A 27,893-nucleotide genomic window follows, 5' to 3' on the forward strand; every position below is an offset into this window, starting at 1 on the left:
ACCAAGTCCGCGGTCCCAGTCGAACGGGTGTGTACAACACCCTTGAGGGTCTTGCCCTGGCGGCCTGCATTCAGCATGCTTAACGCCGATCTCGACCCCTTGCCGCTCTCGGCTCTTGCTGCTTCGGGCTATTGCCGCTTTCGACTCTTGCCGCTTTTGGCTCCTGCCAATCCCGACTCTGTATGGCATAACAACTATAAACAATACATACAATGATATACATCACATAGCTCTACGAGTACAAACAATTCTCTTACCTGGTGTCCCGAGCTGACAACCCAAAGTGATCCCGAGTTCGACTCCTAATCCCGAGCCTGAGTAGTAAAACCTAGTCACAACGTATTAATAAATATCCATCATGATCTAAATCAATTAAAAACCCTTGGAATAACATACTAGCCTCCGGGACCTCGAATTCTACTAAACCGTGTAGTAGAATCCTTCCTAAGCCTTAACATTTGGGTTCCGAACCTAAAACCTTCATTTGGCTAAAATTTCCCATTTGAGACGCGGCCCAGTCCATAAGGGTCGCGGCGCGCTCAAGTCAGAGAACACGAATCTATCTGCTAAAGGACACGGGCCACGGCGCACCTCAACATGCGCCGCAGCGCCTGGGCAAAGTAAGAGGCTCCCAAGCATTTTTGTTCATACAAGTCGTGGTGCCTGAAGAACAGGGCCGCGGCTTGGACCTGCGAACCCAGTTTTTCCTCTGCGTTCTCAAGATAACATCACCAATTCCCACCTAAATTTGCCCCAAACTCAGAATCACATCTCAATCTTATAAAACCATAGTATGAGCAACATATAACCATTAAATCTAAGCTAAAACTTCAGCATAATTTAGAATCCCAATCTTTAAGCTCAAAACTCTAAAACATAAAAAAAAAACCAAAAAATTTAGTAAAACAGAGCATAGATCTTACCTCAACTATGTAGTCATGACCCCAAGCTGCTCCTAACCCACTTCTAGCCCCATCCTTCAGTCTCAGTCTCATGAACTTAGGGAAATTCTCAGCCCTTCTTCCTTCAATCTTCCGAAGCCTCTTCTAAGCATAAGAGAGAGTCCCAAATGTGGAAAAAGGAGAGAGAGAGAGAGAGAGAGAGAGAGAGAGAGAGAGAGAGAGAGTCTTATCCCCCTTTTTTGTTTTTCTGATGTTTCTCCAAGTTTCTAAGTAGTCAAAAGACCAGTCAACTACTAAGTGTCATATCCCTTGCCCAAAAGACCAGAATGCTCTTTAGACATAACCCTATCCTTTAAGGACCCTAAGGGAAAAATCATCATTTGCCACGTTTCCCGCTAATCCTCGAGTAATCCTGGAAATCCCCATTCAATCCCCGATACTCTTAAACAAACACTAAATCACCACCCTTTACCCGGTAATTTCCGAGCATGAGTTATGTCCACAAAATACCCCTAGGATTCCCCGAGCTAGGTACTCGACCTCATTGTGACTATTCTGCTAACCTTCTCCCTAGGATTATCTCGAACCACACTTCTCCAATATATCCCCATAACACTGAGGCTCACTCATAACACATGCATAATTGCATTTATGCCTTCAATGGGCTAAAATTACAAACACGTCCCTATTCACAAAAATGGGCCCACATGCATATTTAATACACACAATCATGCATGTCTAATCACATTACCACATAATTCATTTATAACACATCATTACGCATATAATCCAAATTAGGCCCTCCAGGCACTGTAGTCAAGGCACTCAGCCTTAATATCAAATTTGGGACGTTACACTCCCCCAGGTCGCGGCCAGATGGCTGCGGCCACAACTCCAATTTCAGCAAAACACAACTTTTGCATTTCCAAATGGTTCTACCATCTTCCCACATGACTTTGTAACCTCCATACACCTAATGATAGTTAAAAATATGTCTCCAACATCCATATTACATAAATGGCTCTATGAAATTCAAACACAAATGTGTAACTCTCAATCTGCACATTATAGGATAATATTTGGGAGATACAAATTTGTAATTGATTTTGTAAGTCCAAAATATGTTACATTTGGGCACACACATGTATCCAATTTTGTAACTCTCAATAATATGTTACAAGGTGTGACAAATCACATTTTTGTCACATTATTTAATCTAACATTATATTATTTAAAAATAATATAACACTCCCCCACTTAGATTTAATAATCACTTTTTGTAACACTTATTTAATCAATCAAACATTATATTATATGTAATATTCCCCCAATGGAGTAAATAATTACTCTCTATAGAAACCTTTGCATTGGTGCATAAAGTAAAATGTTTTTCGACTTGAATTTTACCTTAGTGTAATTATCACAAAGTTTGTTGAAATTTTGGTTGCCGAAGCATTGAACCACTATCCCTTGATAACAAACCGATGATAACACACACATTTGTTATGTTCACTTGAGACCTCAATGTTTCGCTTTTGCACCGTTAATGGTCATGTGCACATTCTATTCATAGACTTTTCTTGAGAATGACTCCCAATTCTCATGAGGGGCGGCACCACCCCTAGGTCTATATAGGTAGAACTCTTACAATATTTTGTTATCCTAATATACTTATTTTTTCAAGACGGAGTTCTATTAAAAAATCTTTCAGTTTTAACCCTCATTTTGGTAACACTCTAGTACTCATATCCTAGATGGGACACAATTTGAGTATTACTTCTATTCACTTGATTGACTTGTTATAACCTATTGAATCTTCTACTAGTTTGGTTACTAGTATTAAGCTCTGTTACCATCAACTGTGAATATCTTTAGGGAGTCTATATCCCATCCCTTGAGATGTATAAATGATTCCATTTGAATAATTTCTTTTCTCATGTATGCATACTTCTCGGGCCAAGCTCTTTTTTCCCGTTCCAGCCTTTTCTTGAAAGTGGACTTGAGTGTCTTATTAACTGCTTCCACTTGGCCATTGGTCTGCGGATGGGCCACAGAAGAGAAGCTCTTGATGCACCATGCTGTTGACAGAAGTCTGTGAAAACTTCACTGTCGAACTACAATCCGTTGTTAGAGAATATCTTCCTCGGAAGCCCATACCGACAAACGATATTTTTGATGACAAAATCCAAAGTCTTTTTGGAGGTGATTGTCGCGAGCGGCTCGACCTCAACCCACTTCGTGAAGTATTCGACGACCACTATGGCATATTTCACCCCTTCCTTTCCTGTAGGCAGGGACCCTATAAGGTCGATGCCCCAGACAGCAAAAGGCCATGGTCTGGTCATCTATGTAAGCTCATTTGGAGGCGCTCGGAAGATATTGGTGAAGCGCTGGCATTTGTCGCACTTCTTGACGTAATCCATCGCATTTGTATTCATGGTGGGCCAAAAATACCCTTGCCTTAAGATCTTCTTGGAAAGACTCTTCCCCCCGGTGTGTTCTCCACAAAAACCTTCGTGTACCTCTTGTAGTATTAACCCGACCTCTTGCTTCAATACACACCGAAACAAAAACAAAGAATAACCTCGCCGGTAAAGCCTACCATCCATAATTATGTACCTCGGTACTTGGTACAGTAACTTTCGAGCAACCTTCTTATCTTGGGGCAACTCCTCAAAGATGAGGTATTTGACTATTGGCTCCATCCACCTATCTTGGGGTTGTATTGATTCCACCTCGTCTGGACAGAGATACTCGAAGACTCCAAATAGTTAATGGGGACCACATTGAGTAATTCAACGTCTTTGGTCGTGGCTAGTTTAGCCAGGGCGTCTGCGTTGGAATTTTGCTCCCGCAGTACTTGCCGAATAGTGAATCTTCGAAAGTTATGCAGCATTTCTTGCACCCTTGCCAAATACGCTGCCATCTTTGTCCCTCGGGCCTGGTACTCTCCGAGAACTTGGTTCACCACGAGTTGGGAATCGCTAAAAAATTCAAGTCCTTCGCCCTTGAGCTTTAGTGCCACGCGAAGCCCGGCGATCAAGGCTTCATACTCTGCTTCATTATTAGAGGTGCTAAACCCAAATCGGAGGGAATATACACCCTATGCCCCTCGGAGGAAACCAAACTAAATCATACCCCAACACCATTTTTGTTCGAAGACCCATTCATGAACAACTTCCATGCTGGTCCGACCAATGGGGTGTATTCAGCTTTTTTCTTATTCCCAGTGCACTCGGTAATGAAATCGGCTAGTGCCTGACCTTTTATGGTAGTTCTCGATGATAGGTGATGTTAAACTGACTCAGCTCCACCGACCATTTCAAGAGCCTTCCCGACGACTAAGGTTTCTGAAGGACTTGTCGGAGAGGATGGTTTGTGAAGACCTTAATTGGATGCGCTTGGAAGTAGGGTCTTAGCTTCCGAGAGGCAACCACACAACTTTTTTCCCTTACCAACGCGATACTGATGGCGTCTTTCGACACAACCATGTATAGCAGGAGAGATTCTCCGTCTACTGGCTTAGACTGGATCGGAGGGTTTACCATGTGCGCCTTGAGCTGTTGGAATGCCCGTTCACATCCATTCAAACCTCTAACTCCCTTAGAGAACATTGAAGAAAGGGATGCACTTGTCTGTTGCCTTGGAGATAAAACAGCTCAAAGCTGCAATCCTTCCTGTAAGACTTTGAACATCTTTATGTTTCCGGGGAGATGGCATTTCGATTAGAGCCTTGATCTTCTCGGGGTTCACCTCAATCCCTCGAGCACTTACGATGAAGCCTAGGAACTTGCCTGAGGCAGCCCAAATGTGCATTTTTGGGGGTTGAGCTTCATCCCGAATCGACAGAGCACTACGAATACCTCAGTTAGGTCACCTACGTGGTCTGGGGCAGTCCTGGACTTGACCAACATATCGTCGACATAGACCTCCATGTTCCGTCCCAACTGGTTTTTGAACATCTTGTTAACCAGCCTTTGGTAGGTGGCGCCAACATTTTTCAACTCGAAAGGCATCACAATGTAACAATTGACACCATTGTCGGTTCAGAAGCTAGTGTACTCCTGATTGGAGATGTGCATGGATATCTAGTTATATCTTAAGTATGCATCCATGAATGACAACAACTCGTAACTGGAGGTGGCATCGACCACCTGGTCTATCTCGAGGAGCGAAAAACAGTCCTTCGGACATGCCTTATTAAGGTTCGAAAAATTGATGCATGTCCTCCAAGTTCCATTCGGCTTTGGCACGAGGAAAGGATTGGATAGCCCCCTGGGATATTGGGCTTCTCGGATAAACCCATTGGAGAGGAGCTTGTCCACTTCAGTCTTGAGGGCTTTTTTCCGAGTTTGATCAAACATCCGTTGCTTCTGCTGGACGGGAGCAAAGCTAGGATCGACATTCAAGACATGGAATATGATATTTGGATCAATGCCAGTCATGTCAGAATGTGACCACGCGAACACGTCTTGGTTTCCTTGGAGGAAACCCGCCAATGCCTCATAGACTTCTATTTTCAAGCTTCCCCCAACTTTTTCTTTCCTATCAGGGGTGGAGGTATCAAGAACTACCTCTTCCACCTCCTTTATTGGTTCAATGGACCTCTCTTCTTGAACTCTTGGGTCTAACTCGCCGGGCCCCGACTCCTAGACAGCTTGTACCTCTAAGGACTAAAACTTCTCGGGACCTTCCTCCCTTACCATCATCACTTGAGCCTTGAGGGAGAAATTGTAGCATTGTCTCGCCTCTTTCTAGTCACCACAGACTATGCCGATACCTGAATCTGTGGGGAACTTCATCCATAGATGACGGATGGAGGTGACGACCCCAAATTCCACCAGTGCAGGTCATCCCAAGATGGTGTTGTACGCCGAGGAACAGTCCACCATTATGAAGATGCAGTATTTGAAGGCTTGGAAAGGTTCCTCTCCAAGCGTCACAGGGAGTTTTATCGGCCCCATCGGGATGAGGGCTTCTCCAAAGAATCCATAGAATGTCGAGGCGCATGGGGACAGGTCTGCCGTAGTCAGCCCTATCCTCTTGAAGGCTGACTTAAACAAGATATTCACCAAACTCCAGTTGTCTACTAGAATCTATGCCACCATGTTTTTGGAGATTTGGCTCTCAATCACCTATGGGTTGTGATGTGGGAAATGCATTCTCCGAGCCTCATCTTTGGAGAATGTTATGACTTGGTCAGCCACTCGTGGCATTTGGGTAGGAAGCTGGGCCAAATCCATGACCTCATCATCATTATTCAAAGCCCGTGCATACCTGTTCTACGAGCCTCGAGAATTCCCTCCCAAGTGAGGCCCTCTTGAGTGTTAGAGAATATATATTATTGCTCAATGGAATTATGGAAAAACAAAAAATACAACTCTATGCAAAAAATACAATAGACAAGGTAATTGATTAAATAAATATTACAACTCAATTGCTCAAAATGCAAGTAACTAGAAAGATGTAGGAGAAGAAGATTACAAACTCAAAACAATAATAATACAAGTAAATAAGATCAACAAGATCAAAAGAATGAAAACACAAACTCTCACACAACCAAAGTGTAGAGTAGTGGGGATCACCAACTTGAACAAGGTTCAAGACCTTTGTCCAAAAGCTTATTTCTCCTTATTCTCTAAGCACTAAGTGATCTCTCTAGGAAATAGCTCTCTGGAATTATCAAGCCTCAAGGTGTATTTTTCAGCCAAGTGCTTTGTGGATGAAAAATGGTGTGTCATACAAGTGAGCATTAGGCTCCTATTTATAGAGTTTGAGATAACCCTTTGAATTTCAAATTCCACCAACCCCCATGGCTGTTACCAATGTTTAATTGGATGTTTTATGGAATTAAAATAGAAATTTGAGAGTTACTTGGCTGTTGGAAACATTCAAAATCGAAATTCAAAGAAGTTGTCAACCACTAGGGCCGCGGTGCTTGTTCCAGGCGCCGCGGCGCTCAGTCAAGTTCAGCAACAAATTTTTTCAATTTTTTCCAAAACGTTCCAATTTATTCCCACTTGATTTTGTAACTTCTATACACAATATGGGAGTTAAAATCACATCTCTATCAGCCATTTCTCATATGGATTTATGAAATCCAATCTCAAATGTGTAACATATAATATACACATTATTGGGTAATATTTGGGAGTTACAAATTTGTAACTGATTTTGTAACTCCAAAATATGTCACATTTGGACACACACATGTGTCCAATTTTGTGACTCTCAATAATATGTTACAAGGTGTGACAAATCACATTTTGTCACATTATTTAATCTAATATTATATTATATGAAATAATATAACACTGAGATGGTTTCTACTTGCCGGTTTACTAGAGGAGGTCCTTGGGCCACTGGATGTTTGGGGGCTACTAGAGCTGCCACTGGGGCTTGTGGTGTAATAGGTGGTATCATCGCTCCTGCCACGAGAGACTGTATCAGATGCGTTCCTCCCTTTGCGTATTGATGGAGGTGTCCCAGCTTGATGAGATTCTCAATCTCATCCTTGAGTTGACGGTACTCATTGGTGTGGTGCCCTATGTCATTGTGAAAACGAAAAAAAATTGCCAAGCTCCTGCCTATCCCTATCTCTTCGAATGGGTTGTGGCTTCCTGTAATGGATGTGTTGTGTTGTGGCCACGAAGACATTCTCTCGAGAGTCTACCAAATTAGTGTATTCAGAATATTGCGATATGTATTACCCACCTGATGTGACTCTCTGCTCAGGCTGTGTGGTTCCGCTTCCTCTGGGTTTGCGGCCCTTACCCCTCCCTCCGCGCCTTGTGCCGTTGAGAGCTCTACTGGATTCCATAGGCTGGGATGGGGAAACAACTCCAGCACTGAATGTAGGCGGAAAAGTATTGTATCCAGTGGACGCTGTCCCAAACCCTGCCGAAGCCATACCAAATCCAGGAGCAGACATGACACTGTAATCGGAAGGGGTGGCACTCTGGTTGGGCTGGACTCCTCCCAAGCCCTATTAGATGGGAACATAGGGGGAATATTGGATCCTCGAGGCCATGGGGCCAGGTGCAGCTGATGTGGGGAAGAGGGTGGACGCTCTGAATACCCCGATCTGGGCGTCCTCCCAGTTGATGTATTCTTGTGCTCGACGAATGAAGTCGTCGAGACACCGCCATCCCCTTCGTTAAAGATCATCCCAAAGTGGGGACCCCGCATGGATGCCTACCTATAACTCCATCAACTGTTGGCCGTCATCGACCCTCTTGGTTCTCGCCACTTCTTCTTTGAAGCGCTTGATGTAGGCCTTGAGGGTCTCGAAGGGCCCTTGCTTTATGTTGGCCAAAGCCTTGACCTGAAAGCTTACCTTCCAAACTCTAATGAACTGTCTTCGGAAGGTGAACGATAAGTGGTGCCATGACTAAATGGACCCTGGTCGGAGCTTTTTAAACCATTCATCCGCTGGCCTTGTCAGGTTAAGTGGGAACACATGATACTTAGCGTCGTCGGAGACACGATGCACCTACATTAACCTGTTGAACTTAGATAGGTGGTCCGTAGGATCCCAACCACCATCATAGGATGGTATGGATGGCATTTTTAAGCCTATAGGTAGCGGGGCCTCAACAAGATGAGGGGCACATGGCTCCACTTCTTCATCCTCTGAGTCAGACTCATGGCCTTGCCGCCTGGCCATCCTGAGCATTATTCGCTTCAGACCTTCCAACTTTTCACGGAGTGGGTCGCGATCCTGGTTGACGCTCTGAGTTGGGTTATCTCTTCTCCAAGCATTGAGATTATCTCAGAGATCTGATGGACTTCTCCCAATAGGCTTGCGTTTTCCTGCCTTATTGCACCTATGGGGATTGAGGTTGTCTCGCAAGTTGGCTAACCCCCAAAAGGAACCGTTATCTGCTGAACGATCCACTTAGGTCTCTCCATCGGACTCAATGTTTTCATTTATCGAGATATTGATGCCTAGTTCTCGGTTTTGTGGGGCGTTCCTTGGGCGGGTCCCTGGACCGTTATTCCTACGAGGCTGGTTAGGTCCCGAGGGGATACCAACTCCATGCCTCGCACGATCTGTATAGGCACATCAGGGCGGAACGCCCCGAGCCCCACGGGTGCTGACTGCCTGGCGGTGTCCTTGGGCCCCTATGTCGTTATCTTTGCCAGCCTGTTGAGGAACCTGGTGGCCTTCAGGTTCTTGATGAGCCCTCTTCTGCTTTGGAGCATGACTATCGTCAGCCTTTCCCTTACCATGGTCTTGTGGTGGCATCGAGGCTCTAACTCCTGCCGGGTGCTCGACGGGCACCCCAGTTGGCGGATCTCACGCCTCTACGGCTAGGTGCTCAAGAGCCACCCCAACCGCATTGACAGGTGGCACTCCAATGGAGTGCACAGGTGGCACGGAAGTTGAATGCCTAGCTGGTACATTGTCATTAGGGTCCACTCGCAACCCTTGGGCTGCAAGAGTGGCCTTCATGGCAACTACCATCTCCTAAAGGGCGGCAATGCTACCTTCTTGAGCATCAATCTTTTGTTGCTGGGTGACCACCTGCTCACGGAGCACCACCACCTCCAGTGTTGCTTCTGGATCCATGGGCTGAGGGTATTCTTCCTCATAAAACCCCTGGTTGACACCATTATCCTCACCATCATATTTAGTGTATTCGTCATAGTCCTCCATCATCTCAGGCATGTCCTAAGGTGGTTGCCTACTAGATTTTCTTCCTTCAACTCTAGTAGGAGGGAGCACGTCATCTGTAACATTTCTTCGTGTAGTTACCATGGTTGAGTGTTTCAAATGCTTTCTTCAAGCTCTCAAAGAAAGCACCAAAATGTTGACTGCCTTTTTCGCAATCAACTCTAAAAAAAGATATTAAAGAAATAAATGAACATAACACAAGGAGTTTTACGTGGTTTAGGTTATAAAAGAACCTTAGTCCACGAGTCTCTGGTATTAAGAGGATTGGGAGCTTGTGAGGGCAAGCTCCAATTGAGTATTCTCAGGCAGTGTTTTTATTGCTCTAAGTACAAGGTGTTTTTTCTCTAAAAAATTGAATTCTTTACAATGAAACTCCCATGCCTATTTATAATGGTTGGGGCCATTAATACTAATCATAAGTAATTAATACACATTCTTCCCATTATTGGGGGATTAATACACTTCAATACACTAGGCTGCATTGAATGGAGACCACGGTCTAAGCGAGATTTGTGGGGCCCACTGTAGAAAGATAACAAATTTATGGGGAACATTCCCCTAGTGCTGTTAGGGCAGGCGGATTGCCAAAAAAAGGTTGTCAGACCTTCCTCTGAGGCAGCTAACCTGCATTGGCTGACACCTGACATGTCCTTTAGATCCCGAGGACTAGGTCCTCGGCCTGGAATATAGCTGATGGCAAGGAAACCCGTGGACTACCAAGCATCTTCGGGATATAACCTTGGGAAGACGTTCATATCTCTCGAGACATGGCCCAGGAGAGATGTTGACATCCTCCCTCTATCCGAGGAGAATGATTTCCAATTGTAGAACCGACCTCTCGAGGACTTATCCTCGGGACGTTGCCTCGTCAAAAGAGGCACATGTCCTACTTGGCTTATCACGTGTCTTTGGGTGAAAACACAGACAACAACATTTATTTCAAATTTGGATAATTAATTGTAACATCCCTGAATCAGGGGAAGATATTCTCATAATCAGGTCTATAAATAGTCTGAGATTTTTCATTTGTATTCATGCCCAAAATTATACTGAGAATACTCTATCAAATTGCTTTGAAAAAGCTTTGAGAGAGTGTCAAGATCAATAATATTGACTCGTGGACTAGACAGATTTTAACTGTTAAACCACGTAAAAGTTCTTGTATTCTTCTATTCTTTCTAAAATATTGTTTAGTGCTCTTCAAAATTAAGTTGACAAAAAACGGCATCAACAAAATCATATTTATTTAAAAATAATAAAGGTATGCATATATTTTTTTATCTTATAAATTTGTGTGATGATTTGTTTTTTATCAAGTGATTGGAACTATTTTTCTTCATCAAATTCACCAATAGTTATTGTGAGATACATTATAAACTAAAAATAGTTTATGCATATATACTACTGTCTGCACTATGATTTTTTCTATTCTTATTTTATTTCTATTATTAATTCCCTTTTAAATATTATTGTATTATATATATATATGTCTTGTAGTCATGTAAATATATATTTATGTGAATATTGTGTTTAGATGTTATATATGTAGAGATTATTGATATAAATATTTATATATAATATGAATTATAATTTATTCTATTATATATATTTAAAATAGTAAATTAATTTTTATTAAAATTATAGACAATATTTATAATTTTAAAACTTCTATCTAGTATATATATATATCGTAGGATAAAAAATAAAATATGTAATAATAATAATAATAATAAAAATAATAATGGAGGCAATACATATCCCCAAAAAAATAAGTATAATCTTTGACAAGATCCAACGCAAATTTACAAAAAGGAAAAGCTGTAGAAGTGGTAGTGTGGCTGTGGTCATGTTGATAATCTTTCTGGGTCTCTCTCTCTCTCTCTTTCTCTCAAGTCTCAATTCCCTCATATCCCTTAATGGTCCCCAGCCAGAGATAGCTGGTCCATTTCTATGGCTCTTGTCCGTGGTTCGCCCTACACGATGATTATGACCCCTTCTCTCTCTCTCTCTCTCTATTACACACATACACACACATATATATATATATGTGTGTGTATATATCAGCTGATTAATGTTTGTTTGCGTGTATTTATTCCCGTCTGCTGCTGTACAGATTAAATGATTTTGGTCCAATCTCTCAACTTGCTTGGAAAATTTGGAATTAATGTACCTTATCCTTAATTGTAAACCATCACTAGCTTGAACAAATATTTATGTATATTTGCACACATACTTGTACATGCATGTTAATCTATGCTAATGAAAATAATTAATTATATAAATATATATATATGATAAATGGATACACACGCATATATATATATATATATATTTAGTTTTTCAAATTGGCAATAATCTGCAGACACTTCATTTTCCCCACCCCCACCTAGCTAATTTGTCATTTTGTTACATTATTTATATATATTTGACTATACGTTAAGCTATGTGTATGTAGAGCAGGGACCAAATTATTAATTGTTCAGTATACTTAATTTCCTTCTTTGACATGTATATCGTACAGCTACTACTTTTATATATTGAGATCGATCTCAACAAATTAGAAAGAAACCCGAATTAAGTGAACTTATACAACTAGCTCTTGTTGTCTTTATCTTCTATATATAGTATTCATGCATACTTGAAAATATTGTTTAGTATAATGTTGTAAAAACTAACTATAAATTTACGTGGATATATATATATATATATAATAGTTACTTTATGTGTTTCATCCCTAATAGAGAAGAGGATTCAAATTTTGTTGAATAAAACATTAATACATTTTTTTTCTTCTTGTATTGGTTTTTAGCCATTTTAAAATTTTATTAAATTATGTCAAATTTGTCATGTGAGAGAGTTACCATTTAAGTTAGCAATTTGTTTAAACAAATAACTACGACTTGAAAAAAAACTAAAAATACGGAATATGGAAAAAATTACAAAAATATGGAGAGACATAATCCTAAATACAAATATATTTTTTTGTAAACAAAATTTATAAATTTGTAACAATACAGATTTTTTATAAGTTTACAAATTTGTAATTAAAATTTACAAGTTTATAATTATATGTTGCGATTTTGCAAACAACATTATTATAAACTAAATAAAAAATTATAATATTATAATAGGTGATTACAGAACTGTTACAAATTGTTATCCGTATTTTTATATTTTTGTAAAATTCCGTATTTTTCAAATTTTTTTTTTAAATTTATAGTAGTATGTGTTATTTTTCCTCTTTTTCCCCTCAAATGATCGAGCCCGCACTTGCTCTATTGGCTACATTCCTCTACATTCCTGAACATATTGATAAGAAAATATATTTATTTCTGGCATGCATAAAGTTCTTGGTCATGTTCTTACTTCTAAAACCTCATAAATACAATTTCACAAAAATATAAATAGTTTTCTATCTTTTGTTTGTGGATATGTAAAATATCTATCTATACAGTAGTCAATTATCAAAACTTATCAAACTTTCATCCAACGATACCTATATAGCATGCATGCAATCTAATGATTTGCTTTGACTATATATATATACTGTTTACGATGATAGTAATAACACCTACGTACTCTTTAGTTTCATTATCTCTTGTAGTACTTCAAATCAATAACAAAGAAAAATAATCGATCATAGAGAAATCATTTTCTAGCTAGCTAGTTTGACTATAGAGAATTCCTTCTGCACATGATCAATCAATATCATCTTTCCAAAATTTAACATATATAATCTTGTGTCTAATCACAAAAGTTCAGACTTATTATAATCTAAAATAGAAGATAAATATGAAGTAGAAGGAAAAGATTAAAATAAAAATGAAGAAGAATATATCTACTCAATTTTTAATTAGTACATATATCATAAGTGATGTGCCCCAATTTGAATCAGAATTTTCGAACAAATGATGATATATATCTCTCCAATCGATCTATCGATCATCAATGTTCATCATCATCATCATTATTATTATTATTATTATTATTAACTTAAGGTCTTAATAATTAGTTTTAATTAGTCTGGGGGGCCTACATCTTCATACAAGGCCTTCCGTACGTCTTCATCATTATCATTTTCACAAACACATATGAGTCGCTTGCGGGGTAAAGAACTTAGAAAAAATGTGATCGATCATATTCTCTACGAGTTGTTATTGTCACACATTGGAGGGTCAGCCACCAGTTTTACTTTATGCATGAGTATAATTGTACCCTATAAATATATATATATAAACTTATTAATAATATTCAAAAGAAAATATATAATTGATGAGTACTACTACTACTACTACTATAGTGTGTATGCACTAGAAGAAAATAAGTACTAATTTCATTCTCAAAATGGGTCCCTATCTTGTATAATTTGGAGCCTATCTCTCTCTCTCTCTGATCTCTTTCGGTCACAGCTCGCGATATATATATATATATAATAAATAATAATAGACATCAATTACAAAATATATATATATATATATAAATGTTAGGCTTCAATCACTATATTTTCTTTCAAATAACACATAATTTATAGTGTATATATTGAGTGCAGTACCACATGAGCACAGCATGGGCATCCACATGAACGTAGGACCTTTATTAGATTAAAGCTTTTTGGCACGTGAAGCAAGCGTGTGGCAACCCTACTATATATATATATTCCCAGTTTTATCGTCGTTTGCCCACTAATTAATTATATATTTATATATATGTATATGTGTTACATATAGAGGTAAATATACAAGGCTGAATTAGATTTGTCGTATTGATTTATAGCTAGCTATTGACTATGTAGGGTAATTGTTGGGCATTTTCTGATCATCATCTTTATATTGTGGTCATATTTATATATATTGCTCATCATACTCTTTTGGCACGTACGGTATATATAATATATGTTTGTGTCTATTGGCTACATATATATAGACAGTACTGGTGGTAATTAATTACCAGATTGCCTGCAGAATTGCAAGAGTTGTATACGTAGATACCATACAATTAATTAGTCGAGGGAACATTTTGATAGACATAAGGAATAATAACAATTTTGACTCGAGAGAATTTGATCAGATGAAAACAACGCATGACTGTCACATGTAAGTATGTATTATATACATATGTATGTGTTTTTTGCGTGCTGTATACAGATCCAAAATTGGAAATGCATGAAAATATATTTACTACTGTCGTTCTCGCTAGGGTTAGTTTTCATGTATATATATATATATATATATATGTCTGTACTTAGAAGACATTAACGACCAGAACCGAGACTAGTAGTCAGAGAGTGAGAGGGACCATATTATATATTTGAAATTAACTATATACATCTATATATATGTGTGTGTGTGTGTGTGTTTTGAAAAGTTATATATATTTATATAATGCTAGAACTACCGTGCTATACACACTGCTTTGCTCGTTCGTGTCTGTAAACATTTTTGTGCCTAGCTAATATTTAGGATATTTAAAAATGCATCTTCACCAGATAGCATTATTAATTATAGTATACGTTTAGAGAACCACCAGATATTGTGGGAAAGATTAATATATATATACATATACACATATATATTAACTTAAGATATTTGGTAAATTTTGCATAATATATGCATGGTTCATCAGTTTGTTGAAAAATCTATTATGAGTTAAAAGTGCATAATATTGGAAACGACAAAATTGTTCAAATATTTATATGTGTTTATATTACATCTTAGCATAATTTACCTCGACTTTATCAGCTGCATAAATAAGTGCAGTGCATGTGTAGCGAGCCCTTAATTAATGTAAGTGAGGATAATGTATTATAATTACAAAATATAAAAGATAAGAATATACTATATGTTGATAAAAACGACAATAATAATGAAGGTGACTTTTTTTTTATTTTTTAAATAGTTTAATTAACGAATGTGTTCTTTAAGCATCATATACTGGATTTGATATAAGATTCATTGTTACTTAATTCATGAAAAAGGGTAATACAACTTTTGATCTTTACAGCCAAAATAAATTCTCAAGTCAAAGATCCTTTTTCTTCAACGTGAGTAAAGTATTTTCACAAAACACCAACCAAAAAAACAAGTAATTTGTGATCACTGCTTTTTGATTGCTTGTCTTAACTATAGGTATACATAAATACTAAAAAATCTTTTTTGAAGGCAGATCTGTCTATAATTATAGGTAATTAGGCAGTTGAAATTAAAAAATTAAATAAAATAGAAACAATATTTTATAGTAAGGTAAACAATAATTAAAATAGGCATTGGCAAAGTATTAGCTAGTATGATGATTTGCATATAAGAAAAGGAGAGCCTCAGGACTCAGCACACGTGGGGGTGAGACCTCTTTTTGTTGCATTGTGCCTACAAAACCATGTGAGACCGTACCATTTACGATGACTTTGTGTCGTTATTCGCTAAGACCCATCGCTTTCTCCCCGAGCATGTTGGTCTTGAGAGATTTAATGCCAATTCTTCCTATTTCCACCAATATTTTTTACTACACAGTGCACACCCCAAAAACTGCTTACTATTCTCATACTTAAAACACTTTCTTTTTTCTTTTTATTGATTTGGGATTTGGGGCCAATTTTGTCGAAAACCCAAATTCCGTAGAGAAATTAATTAAAAGGAAAAAGAACTTCAATGGGATATATATCTTAGTGAATTTCATTGGGATATTAACATATCAACTAAATCCAAAGAAAGGGGTTTTGGGGTTTCAAATAAATTGAAAACAAATTACTCTTGTCTTGCGTGTGTCCCCTTCCAACACTGCATTCTTACAAATTTGAGGTCCTGGGGGTTACTCTTTCCAAATTACTTAGCTAGTGAGTGTGAATTTTAAAAATTGGTTGGATAAAATTGATTAATGGAGAGAACTGCTGTATTCTTTGGAAGTGATATAGCTACCTAGATCGATGAGGGCATTTTGGTAACTTCATCATCATCTAACCTCCCACGTGTCAAATTTAAATTACTGAATACTCGTAACTAGCTAGCTAGATCATATTAACTACAAAGCCTAATTACAATAACAAGGGCATGCAAGGGACTATATTATTATTATTAGAGTAATAGTATGTGTACTCAAAATATGCATGCAAATATTATACAGTTATTGTTTTTTAAAATAGTTAGTCTTAATTTTAACAAAGAGAAATTATAAAAAATAACTCAAAATAACTCATTTTTAAAGTTATAGAAAAATGACTATTTTATATTGTTGATTACCCAAATTACTCTTTTTTATAATTTATTTATTTAGGATTATATGACTTTAATATAGTATATTTAATATATGTATATTAGTTTTGTTTAATTAGTTTTTATTTTAAATTTATATTAATTTTTTAAGTTTTTTATAAGATATAAATATAAATGGCTAGACTAAACTATAACACACTTTATTATTACTATTATTATTACTATTATTATCATTAGATAAATTATTAAAGTTCTCTTATATATACAAACACCTTAATTAAAATATTAATTATATGAAAGATTTAGCATGTGATTATAACTTAGTTTAACAATGCAAACATACAAATCTAGGCCCTATAGAAAGGAGATTTATAAATTTAGGCCTAAAGGATGTCATTATAAATTGGCGACGTGTTCGATGCATTGGAAAACCTAGACAGTGTGACACGTGAGTTTGACCCAAGTTAGGTTAATTCCACCATAAATTATTGCTAGCTATATATATATCTTTATAATAATGTTATTTTGGTCACAGGTGTTAGGCAAAAATATAAACTTTAATGCTGTCACACTCTTGAATGACCAATGTATTGTGCTGATTTGAGTTCTTTAATCACTTATATCTCATTATTTCATATCCTAGTTGGATGCAAATATATATCTATATCTATATTTATTTATATATCTTATATAAGCACATATATAATATACCCAGTTATGATCATCCATTGAAAATTCTTTTTAACCGATTTATAAACGACAATACTATCCAACAACTATGAACCAAAAATTAGACTTTTCATGCCATCTTCTTGAAACTATTAATTATAAACTTTTTTCTCTCCCCGAATAAATGTTGGTTGGAACTACCACAAAAATAACACTAGCTAGATACCGAAAAGGAAAAGGGTAAAAAAAAAAAAAAGAGTTTTTCTTTTCCTTGACAAATATATTCTAATATTTTCCCTTTCTTATTATGTAATAAGAAACGAAAGAGAGGATGATAAGTGTAATTCAATCTATTCAACTTGTAGTCTAACAAATTATTATTAGTTATAATCTATATGTTGATATGTAAGTGTGGACGCCCAAATTCCACCAAGGAAAAATATGAGAGTCACCAGAGGTCCTCGGCTGCCGTGCGCAGAGCCTCCTGGCCTCGCTCGGCCCCCGCGCGCGCAGCGCCTCCTGGCCTCGCTCGGCCCCCGCGCATGGAGCCCCATGGCCTCGCTCGGCCCCCGCGCACGGAGCCTCCTGGCCTCGCTCGGCCCCCATGCACGAAGCCCCATGGCTTCGCTCGGCCCCCGCACGCGCAGCGCCTCCTGGCCTCGCTCGGCCCCCGCGCATGGAGCCCCATGGCCTCGCTCGGCCCCCGCGCATGGAGCCTCCTGGCCTCGCTCGGCCCTCGAGCACGAAGCCCCATGGCTTCGCTCGGCTGCTAAGCCCATGCCACCATCTCGCATTAGCCGCCTCGCGTCTAAGGGCCTCGCCATAGGCCGAGGTGACCAAGTGGCCTCGCCTCATAAGCCGAATGGCTCCGCCTCATAGGCCGGAATGGCCTCGCCCAAGCATGGCCTTGTTTGGCCTCACGAGGGGATATGGGCCTCCTGAACAACTAGGGAGCCGCGCCGTCAAGGGAGCCACAAACAGGGCGTCTCGTCACGTGTCCTTAGACGTCTGTTAGGGCCACATACCTATCGCCCAGATTTGTGAGTGACCTTGGGAGGCTTCAGGCATCTCGTGCCAAGGACCCAAGATCTCCACCTCACACCGAGGGTCCCATTCCTTACACCTCGAGACCCCTATGCTTAGGAGGTCCCGTACGGGTCGAATGGGGACATATTTGTACGACCTAGTATTGAGTACAGATATCAGTACCAGTAAGATTGCTGGGGTAAGAGCCATGGTCCGTACGTCTACGGCCATAGGACAGAGCCGACACCACGACCTCCTGCGCCACTACGCCTGCCACCACGCATCAGAAATGGGTACAGACAAGTAGTGGAGATATCGTACTGACACCTGCTCCTATACGGGATGTACGATCACCACCTCTGGAGCCACTCACCTAATACAGTATGTATGTACCTCTTGGTCCCCTGGACCACTATGTACCTAAGGCCATTAGAGCCAACTATAAAAGGGACTCTAAAACCACCAGGAAAGGGGTTGGAAATTTTACTGTAGCAGAGGTACAAGTGTGAATGAAAGACTGAATTCTCCATTGTTGTTATATCATTGTTCTTGAGTTCTTGTTCAAGTTTTCACAGCTTTCCAATTAGCGATTTTGATTTGATAATTTTTCCAACTTAACTTCGTTGACGAGTTCTCACCGTCAACAGTAAGCTTCATCAATTTTCCAGTCTGATGATATCCATGTCTCCCTTTGCATTTCACTAATTAATAATTTAACTCAACCAACGAGCACAAATTAATTTACAGCCTTCTTAAACAAAAAAATCATAATCAACCGCGAAGAGATAAGAGCATTGCTATAGGAAAATATCGCAGGTCCTAACACCACCTTATATTGATTGGTGTTGTTAAGTAAATCCCCTTATAAGCTCAGTTCATATTACAACAGAAATTACAAGTTTGCCCTTTGGCCAAATATCAGTACAGACTCATCAAGAAAGACTCGAACTTCAAACAGCTTTCAGTTACAAAAATAAACAGAATCAAGAAAGCCTAACCAATTACAACTTAGCAACTTAAACTAACTCTTCAGTATATACATCTATATATATATATATATATTTTGGAAGATCGGGTCAGAGTGTGACTACCAGATACGAAGCTTCATTCTTCCATTCCTTTGCTGAGCTAGTGAGAGAGTCTAGAGAGAGAAGCTCCAAGGAGCTCAGTTGTTTTGTACATGCAAAATAAAGAACAGAAACAGAGTTAGAAAGAGTGAGAAAAAGAAAGAAAAGTCAGAGAGATACAAAGATCAGATTATCAATCAAATACTGTGATTCGAAATCTGAAGCAAATACTGTGTAATACCTGTTGTGATTAGTGAATACTCAAGCACTCTGAGGTAGCTTGACGGAGACGTAGCCCATCGTTCTGGGGTGAACTCCGAGATCAATTTTCTGGTGTTTCGGCTCACACTCTCTGTTTGTTTTCTCTTAAACTCTAGCCCTAATTTCTTTGCTATTCGTGTATGTGTGCCCGTGTTCTTGTGATAAAGGGTTTTATTGATTTATGAAAGTCTGAGTTGATAACTCAGTGTATGTTCAGCTTGTGAAATCGTTATTGGGCTGGACTGGGCCTTAAACTTTTTTCTGTTTTTCAAGTTTGCCATTTTTTTTATGGACGCATGAATTAATTGCAAAAATACCATAAACATTATATGTGTATTAATTTGTTTCTTGGAGTTGGAAGCTGCAGATTCCCAACAGTGGTATCAAAGCCAGGTTTATTGGCAAGATTCAAGACACAAATTGATACAATTAACAAGCAAGACTTGAAGAAATTGATAATAAAGAACAGGAGGAAGTTGATCCTCAAAATCAAAGGGGTTTTAATCCACAAGAATCTGACAGCGATATTAGAGATTTAGTGGATGTGTCACTGAATGATCAACCTGAGATTCCTAATCCTGTCTCTGATTTAAATTCTAATATAATCAATATGAGTAGTTTTAAGACTGACATTCATAAGTTTGATGGCTCAGGTGACTATAGGATTTGGAGGAGAAAGATCAGGTCTTTGTTAGCACAACAAAAGCTGTTAAGGGTTCTGGAAGAACCCATTGAATGGCCAGAAAATACAACCAAGATTCAGCAAGAAGAATACTTGGAAACAGCCACCGGAATAATCATTTTCAATCTGAGTGATGCAATCATCAGATTAGTGGACAAAGAAGAGACTCCAGCAGGAATATGGAGAAAGCTAGAAGAACAGTTCCAGCAGAAGTCTTTAACCAATAAGATTTTTCTCAAAGAAAGAATCTTTGGTTTCAAGATGAACAGATCCAAGAATCTTGAGCAGAATCTAGATGAGTTTCTGAGAATGCATATAGAATTAAAAAATTCTGGTGAGGATGAGTCTTTAAGTGATGAAAATCAGGCAATCATCATCTTAAATTCTCTGCCAGAATCTTACAGGGAAGTTAAAACAGCCATCAAATATGGAAGGACTTCTATAACCCTGGATGAAGTTATCTCTGCCCTAAAATCAATGGACTTAGGATTAAAGAATGATAAGCTAGGCAGTTCTAGTGGGGAACTAAACCTAAGCAGAGGAAGGTCTCATCAAAAGAAGCCATGGAACAATAGAGGGAGAAGTCACAGCCGAGATCCTAATAGAGGTGGAAAACAAGGAAGAGGCAGGTCTTAATCTAGGGGTCCTAAGGATTCTAATGGCTGCTTTCACTGTGGAAAACCCGGACATTTCAAAAGGGATTGCTACTTATGGAAAAGAAATAATAAGAATAAGTCTGATGACCAAAACAGTGATGTGAATCATGGAGAGAACTACTTCTCAAAACAGAAGGAAAAAAAAAACAACAACAAACTTGAGTGATGGCTATGAAAGTGGAGAAGTTTATAGTGTTGCTTCTAATTTTAAAAATGAATGGATTCTTGATTCAGGTTGTACTTTTCACATGACTAATGATAAATCTTTACTTACTGATTTCAGGGAATCTAAAGGTGGAAAGGTCATTCTAGGCAACAATCAAACATGTCACATTGAAGGTTCTGGTACTGTTAATTTCAGAATGTTTGATGGTGTGGTAAGGTCTTTGACAGGGGTAAGACTTGTACCTAATTTAACCAGAAATCTAATCTCTATAAGTGTTCTAGATGACCTTGGTGTTGTGAGTAAAATTGAAACATGTACTATGAAACTAAGCAAGGGTTCCATGACCATAATAAAAGGCTACAAGGAGGGAGGTCATTACTATCTAAAAGGGGAACCAGTTTCAAATTGCCACAACACAGTAGAAAATTCACCTGAGGATTCTAAAGCTACTCTATGGCATAGGAGGCTGGGACATATCAGTGAAAGAGGTTTGAAATTAATGAGTGATCAGAATCTTTTATGCAAAGATAAAGTAAGTAAAGTTGATTTTTGTGAGCATTGCATTTTGGGTAAGCATCATAGACTTAAGTTTAAAATTGGGACACATAAATCTAAAGATATACTAGAATATGTACACTCTGACTTATGGGGTCCAGAAAAGGTTACTACACATGGTGGCTGTAGTTATTTCTTGTCTATAGTTAATGATTACTCTAGGAAGGTTTGGATATTTCTTTTAAAGCATAAAAATGATGCATTTTCCAAGTTTCAGGATTGGAAAATTTTAATGGAAAATCTGACTAACAAAAAGGTCAAGACTTTAAGGACAGATAATGGCCTAGAGTTTTGCAATGATATGTTTGACTCTTATTGTAGGAAAACAGGTATTCAAAGGCACATAACAGTCAGACTAACACCACAACAGAATGATGTGGCAGAAAGAATGAACAGAACTATCCTAAACAAAGCACGATGCATGTTGTTTCAAGCTGGATTAGCTACTGGTTTCTGGGGAGAAGCTGTGCTCACAGCAGCTTACTTGATTAACAGATGTCCATCAAGTGTTGTGGAATTTAAAACGCCAGAAGAAAGGTGGTCTGGTAAACCACCAGACTTATCACATTTGAAAGTCTTTGGATGTGCAGCAGATGCACACCAAAGCACTGGTAAGTTAGAGCCTAGAGCTCTACAATGTGTTTTCTTGGGTTATCCTGAAGGTACTAAGGGCTACAGACTATGGGTAAGGGAGAAACCTGGTTTAAAAACTATAAACAGTAGGGATGTAATTTTTAATGAAAATATTTTTCCATGCACTACTACTAACTCTAATGTTTCAAGAAATAGCACTAATACTAATTCAGCAGGAAACACCATCAGTTTTGATTTAAGGCCAGCTGTTTCAGGAGATGCTTATGATTCAGAACATGTTGAATTAGAGGAACCAGACCAGGATACGGGTCAGGTGGAACAAGGAAGTGATACTGTTCAGATGGAACAACATGAAAACCAAGAGCAAATCCCAACTGAGAACATGGCAGAATATTAATTGGTCAGGGACAGGGTTAGAAGGGTTCCCAAACCTAATCCTAAGTACAACTTTAATATCTGGAATGAGGATACAACTTATGCATTACTAAGTACTCTAGAAGGGCAGAAGATAGAAACAGAAACTTATGAAGAAGCTATTAAATGCAAGGATGCAACTAAATGGAGTAAGGCAATGGATGAGGAAATGGACTCCTTAAAGAAGAGCAAGACCTGGATATATGTTTCTAGACCTAAAGAGAAGAGTATAGTGCAATGCAAGTGGCTGTTCAAACAGAAAGAAGGGAGGAGCAAGGATGAACCAGTGAGGTACAAGGCCAGATTAGTAGCTAAAGGGTTCACTCAGAAGGAAGGAGTTGACTACACAGAGATTTTTTCCCCTGTAGTCAAGTACAAAACGATAAGACTAATGCTTGCTCTAGCAAATCAATTCAACATGGTGATTGATCAGATGGATGTTACAACTACGTTCCTACATGGTGAACTAGAGGAAGATATTTACATGGAACAGCCTAAGGGTTATATAGAAAAGGGAAAATGACATATGGTATGCAAGCTAGTTAAATCCCTATATGGACTAAAACAATCTCCCTGACAATGGAATAAGAGGTTTGATGCCTTCATGACTAAGCAAGGTTTTTCTAAGAGCTATTATGATACTTGTCTATATTTCCATGGAAGTGATATCAAGGATGTCATCTACTTACTGTTATATGTAGATGACATGTTGATAATCAGCAAAGAAAAATCTAAGGTAGACCTGGTTAAGGAAATGCTTAAATCTGAGTTTGAGATAAAGGATCTAGGTACTGCTACTAAAATCCTAGGGATCACTATTGTAAGGGACAGAGGCAAAGGGGTCTTAAAGCTGTGCCAGGAAGACTACATACAGAAAATTATTGAAAAATTTCATATGACTAATGCTAAGAAGACTAGTCAGCCTATTACTAGCCAATACAAGATTTCTAGAGATGAATGCCCTAAGACAGATAAAGAGAAAGAAGAGATGAGCAGAGTACCCTACTCTAATGCTGTTGGGTCTATTATGTACCTAATGGTAAGTACTAGACCTGAGATTGCCTATGCTATAAGTGTGCTAAGTAAGTATATGGCTAACCCTGGAAAATTACACTGGCTGGCTATGAAATGGATATTCAGGTACCTAATAGGAACTACAAATATTGGTTTAGTGTTTAAACAGTCACAAAACCCAACTCTAGTAGAAGGATTTTGTGACTCTGACTATGCTGGTGATAGGGACACTAGAAGATCCACCTCTGCTTATTATTTCCTAGTTGGGGGAAACTGTATAAGTTGAAAGTTCAATTACAACCCGTGGTTGCATTATCAACTACAGAGGCAGAATATATTTCTGCAACAGAAGCTATCAAGGAGGCTGTTTGGATTAAAGGTGTGCTAAAGGAACTGAATTTACTAAAAAGTATCCCTATAGTCTATTCTGACAACCAAAGCAGTATACATCTCTGTAAGAATCTTGTCTTTCACGACAGAACCAAACATGTTGAGATTAAATACCACTTTATCAGAGATAAGGTGACTCAGGGAGAGGTCACAGTGGAAAAATTTCCCACTGAGCACAATCCTGCTGATATGGGAACTAAAGTGGTATCCCTAGCTAAGTTCAAGCATTGTATGAACTTGCTAGGAATCAACAAAGGAGACTGACCTTAAGGGTCATCAAGCTATGACCCTCAGAGTGCTATAAACCATCATTGCTCATAAGGAGATTTAGGTGGAATTTGTTAAGTAAATCCCCTTATAAGCTCAATTCATATTACAACAGAAATTACAAGTTTGCCCTTTGGCCAAATATCAGTACAGACTCATCAAGAAAGACTCGAACTTCAAACAGCTTTCAGTTACAAAAATAAACAGAATCAAGAAATCCTAACCAATTACAACTCAACAACTTAAACTAACTCTTCAGTATATACATCTATATATATATTTTGGAAGATCGGGTCAGAGTGTGACTACCAGATACGAAGCTTCATTCTTCCATTCCTTTGCTGAGCTAGTGAGAGAGTCTAGAGAGAGAAGCTCCAAGGAGCTCAGTTGTTTTGTACATGCAAAATAAAGAACAGAAACAGAGTTAGAAAGAGTGAGAAAAAGAAAGAAAAGTCAGAGAGATACAAAGATCAGATTATCAATCAAATACTGTGATTCGAAATCTGAAGCAAATACTGTGTAATACCTGTTTTGATTAGTGAATACTCAAGCACTCTAAGGTAGCTTGACGGAGACGTAGCCCATCGTTCTGGGGTGAACTCCGAGATCAATTTTCTGGTGTTTTGGCTCACACTCTCTGTTTGTTTTCTCTTAAACTCTAGCCCTAATTTCTTTGCTATTCGTGTATGTGTGCATGTGTTCTTGTGATAAAGGGTTTTATTGATTTATGAAAGTCTGAGTTGATAACTCAGTGTATGTTTAGCTTGTGAAATCGTTATTGGGCTGGACCGGGCCTTAAACTTTTTCTGTTTTTCAAGTTTGCCATTTTTTTCATGGACGCATGAATTAATTGCCAAAATACCATAAACATTATTTGTGTATTAATTTGTTTCTTGGAGTTGGAAGCTGCAGATTCCCAACAGGTGTAATTAAGTATTGGGTCCTATTTATTTTATTTTAAATAAAAATATGTGGAATTGATACTAAATTACACCAATAACAGTATGTCATGTGTTGTTGGGTACCGTCAGTGACTCTTAGTAATAATCGATATAAAAAGACTTAAAAGTTTCATTAAACCATACATATAACTTTACTAGAATTTAATTGGTTAGCCTTTAAGATGTTAATTGAATACATCTTTTCAATGTTGTTCATTAAGTTTATCCACCTTAGACAATCTCCAATGCAATATGTAAATTTTGTGGCAAAGTTAGCACAAAAAATAAGTTAATGTTATTTTTTGCCTAATATTTGTAATTGTGCTCCAATGCACAAGATGCAAATTAATATAAAAAAGTCAATAATTCATTTAATATTTATTGAGAACATACACAAATTAATTTTTTATTATCCAAATTATGTACTCCAATAAATTGTCATTAAAAAAAAATGATATGTGGTTGATCATTAATTGTCAACTACTAAGTTATAGTAATTAGTGGCAATATGGTAAATAAAAAAATAGCATTTTTTTCCTGAGAAAGGAACAGATGTTACTCAATCAACACAAACAGTGGTAATCACAAGGGGGTCTACCTCCCCTACAAACAAGGAACCAGTTTTGCTGTGAGCAGCTGCAAACGCAACACACATATGAGCATCAACATTAAACTTTCTAGAAATCCAAACTAGAGAAAAGCAACCAAAAGAGTCTATCACATAAAACAGATCAATAACACACAGGATATAAAGTCCAGTCTACAATCTCCCTGGACTTCACTGCCTCCACAAGCCTCTTGCAATCTAAGTGGAAAATGGCATTGGTCCACCCAACTTCAGAGCAATACTTAGTTGCGTACAGGAGAGCTTTAACTTCGGTTTCAAACGGTGAAGACACAGAGTGTTTCTCGGCTACCTTGAATGAACAGGTACCATTTTCCAAGAAACCTACAACTCCGCTAAATGCCAAGACTCCACGGACAACAGCATCAACGAAAACTGTCTTAGCCCTTTGGAGAGGAATGGGACCTGCATCATCTATAAGACCAACATTGCAAGAATTAAGGCAGCCTGAACTAACAGAGGAATTAAACTCAGATATACCTGCAGTGATCATATTCAAAATAGCTCTTGTTGTCCACTTAGTACCATCATGGAAGGCTTTGTTCCTAGCGTTCCAAAGGTTACAACACAAATAGCTAGCAAATTGTTGAAAGTAATTCACATCCTAAGCCGTAGAAGGACCTTGCATGACAGAGTTAAGGATCCATTTGCCAATTTCCACTCCTGAAGAGAAAGAAATATCATCACTTCTAATGTTCCCGGGATTGCCAAACCAGATTTCCCAAGCAAACGGGCAAGAGAAAAAGAGATGCTGGAAAGAATCAATACCAGCATTGCAGAGGCTGCAAGACATAGTGCTCTGTAAAATTGTAACGTCTTCCTAATCCATGACCGTTACACTGTGTACTTTAAACTGTGTCAGACTTGCTAATCAAATCATTTGGCTTAAAACGTGAAATTATGGTTAATGACAAGGGGTAGGGTTAAAATTTTTTGTTAAAGAAACCGTTGACTTTTATTTAAAAAGTTTAATACATTCGTGGGATCCCAAAATATTACAACCAAATTCTTAAAGAAGTGTAGGTATATAAAAGACTACATCCAGCCGACCTAAGCGACAAAAACAGGGCTACAACCCTAGTTCCTCTGAGATATCCTCGGTCATGGTGATCGAGCAACCACATTTGTACACGCCGCCACCGAAGCTCTCCAACTCATGGCTGGTCAAGTTTTCCCTTCCCCTTACCTGCACCACAAAGCACCCGTGAGCCAATGCTGTAATGCCCCGGATTTCCTAATGTGGTTTGATGGCTGGATTAGTAGGCCGGGAGGGCCATAATTGTTTAATTATGCCATTAAATGTGTTTATGCATGTTTATGATAATTATATTATAATATAATGTTAATTGTATGCATGTCGATGATATGTGTTGTGACCACATTATGATGTGGGTTTGTTCGAGCTATTCGACATGAGACGATCTTAGATTATTGATTAGCGGTTTAATCACAACAGGTTTAAGTGTCGGGACTTGGGTTGAGTCTCGAGGTGATTTTGATGATTAGAGCGTTACCAGGAGATATAAGGTAACGGGATGTGACTTATTGGTATTTGAGAACATTGAGAATAGCGGGAATTGGAGAGCGTTAATTATGATTAACGAGTTAGGAGGAAAGTACCAATTATGCCCTTGGGAGTCTTTAGAAACTATTAATTGACCTAGGGGTAAAATGGACATTTCACCCCTAGGATAGATATAACCTTTAACAGCTGAAGAAAGTGGTGGAAAAACAGAGTATGCAAAAGAGTTCTCTCGTACCTTCTTCTCTTCACCTTTCTTT

This window comes from Humulus lupulus, chromosome 3 (genome assembly GCF_963169125.1).
Source record: "Humulus lupulus chromosome 3, drHumLupu1.1, whole genome shotgun sequence".
NCBI classification, from domain to species: domain Eukaryota; kingdom Viridiplantae; phylum Streptophyta; class Magnoliopsida; order Rosales; family Cannabaceae; genus Humulus; species Humulus lupulus.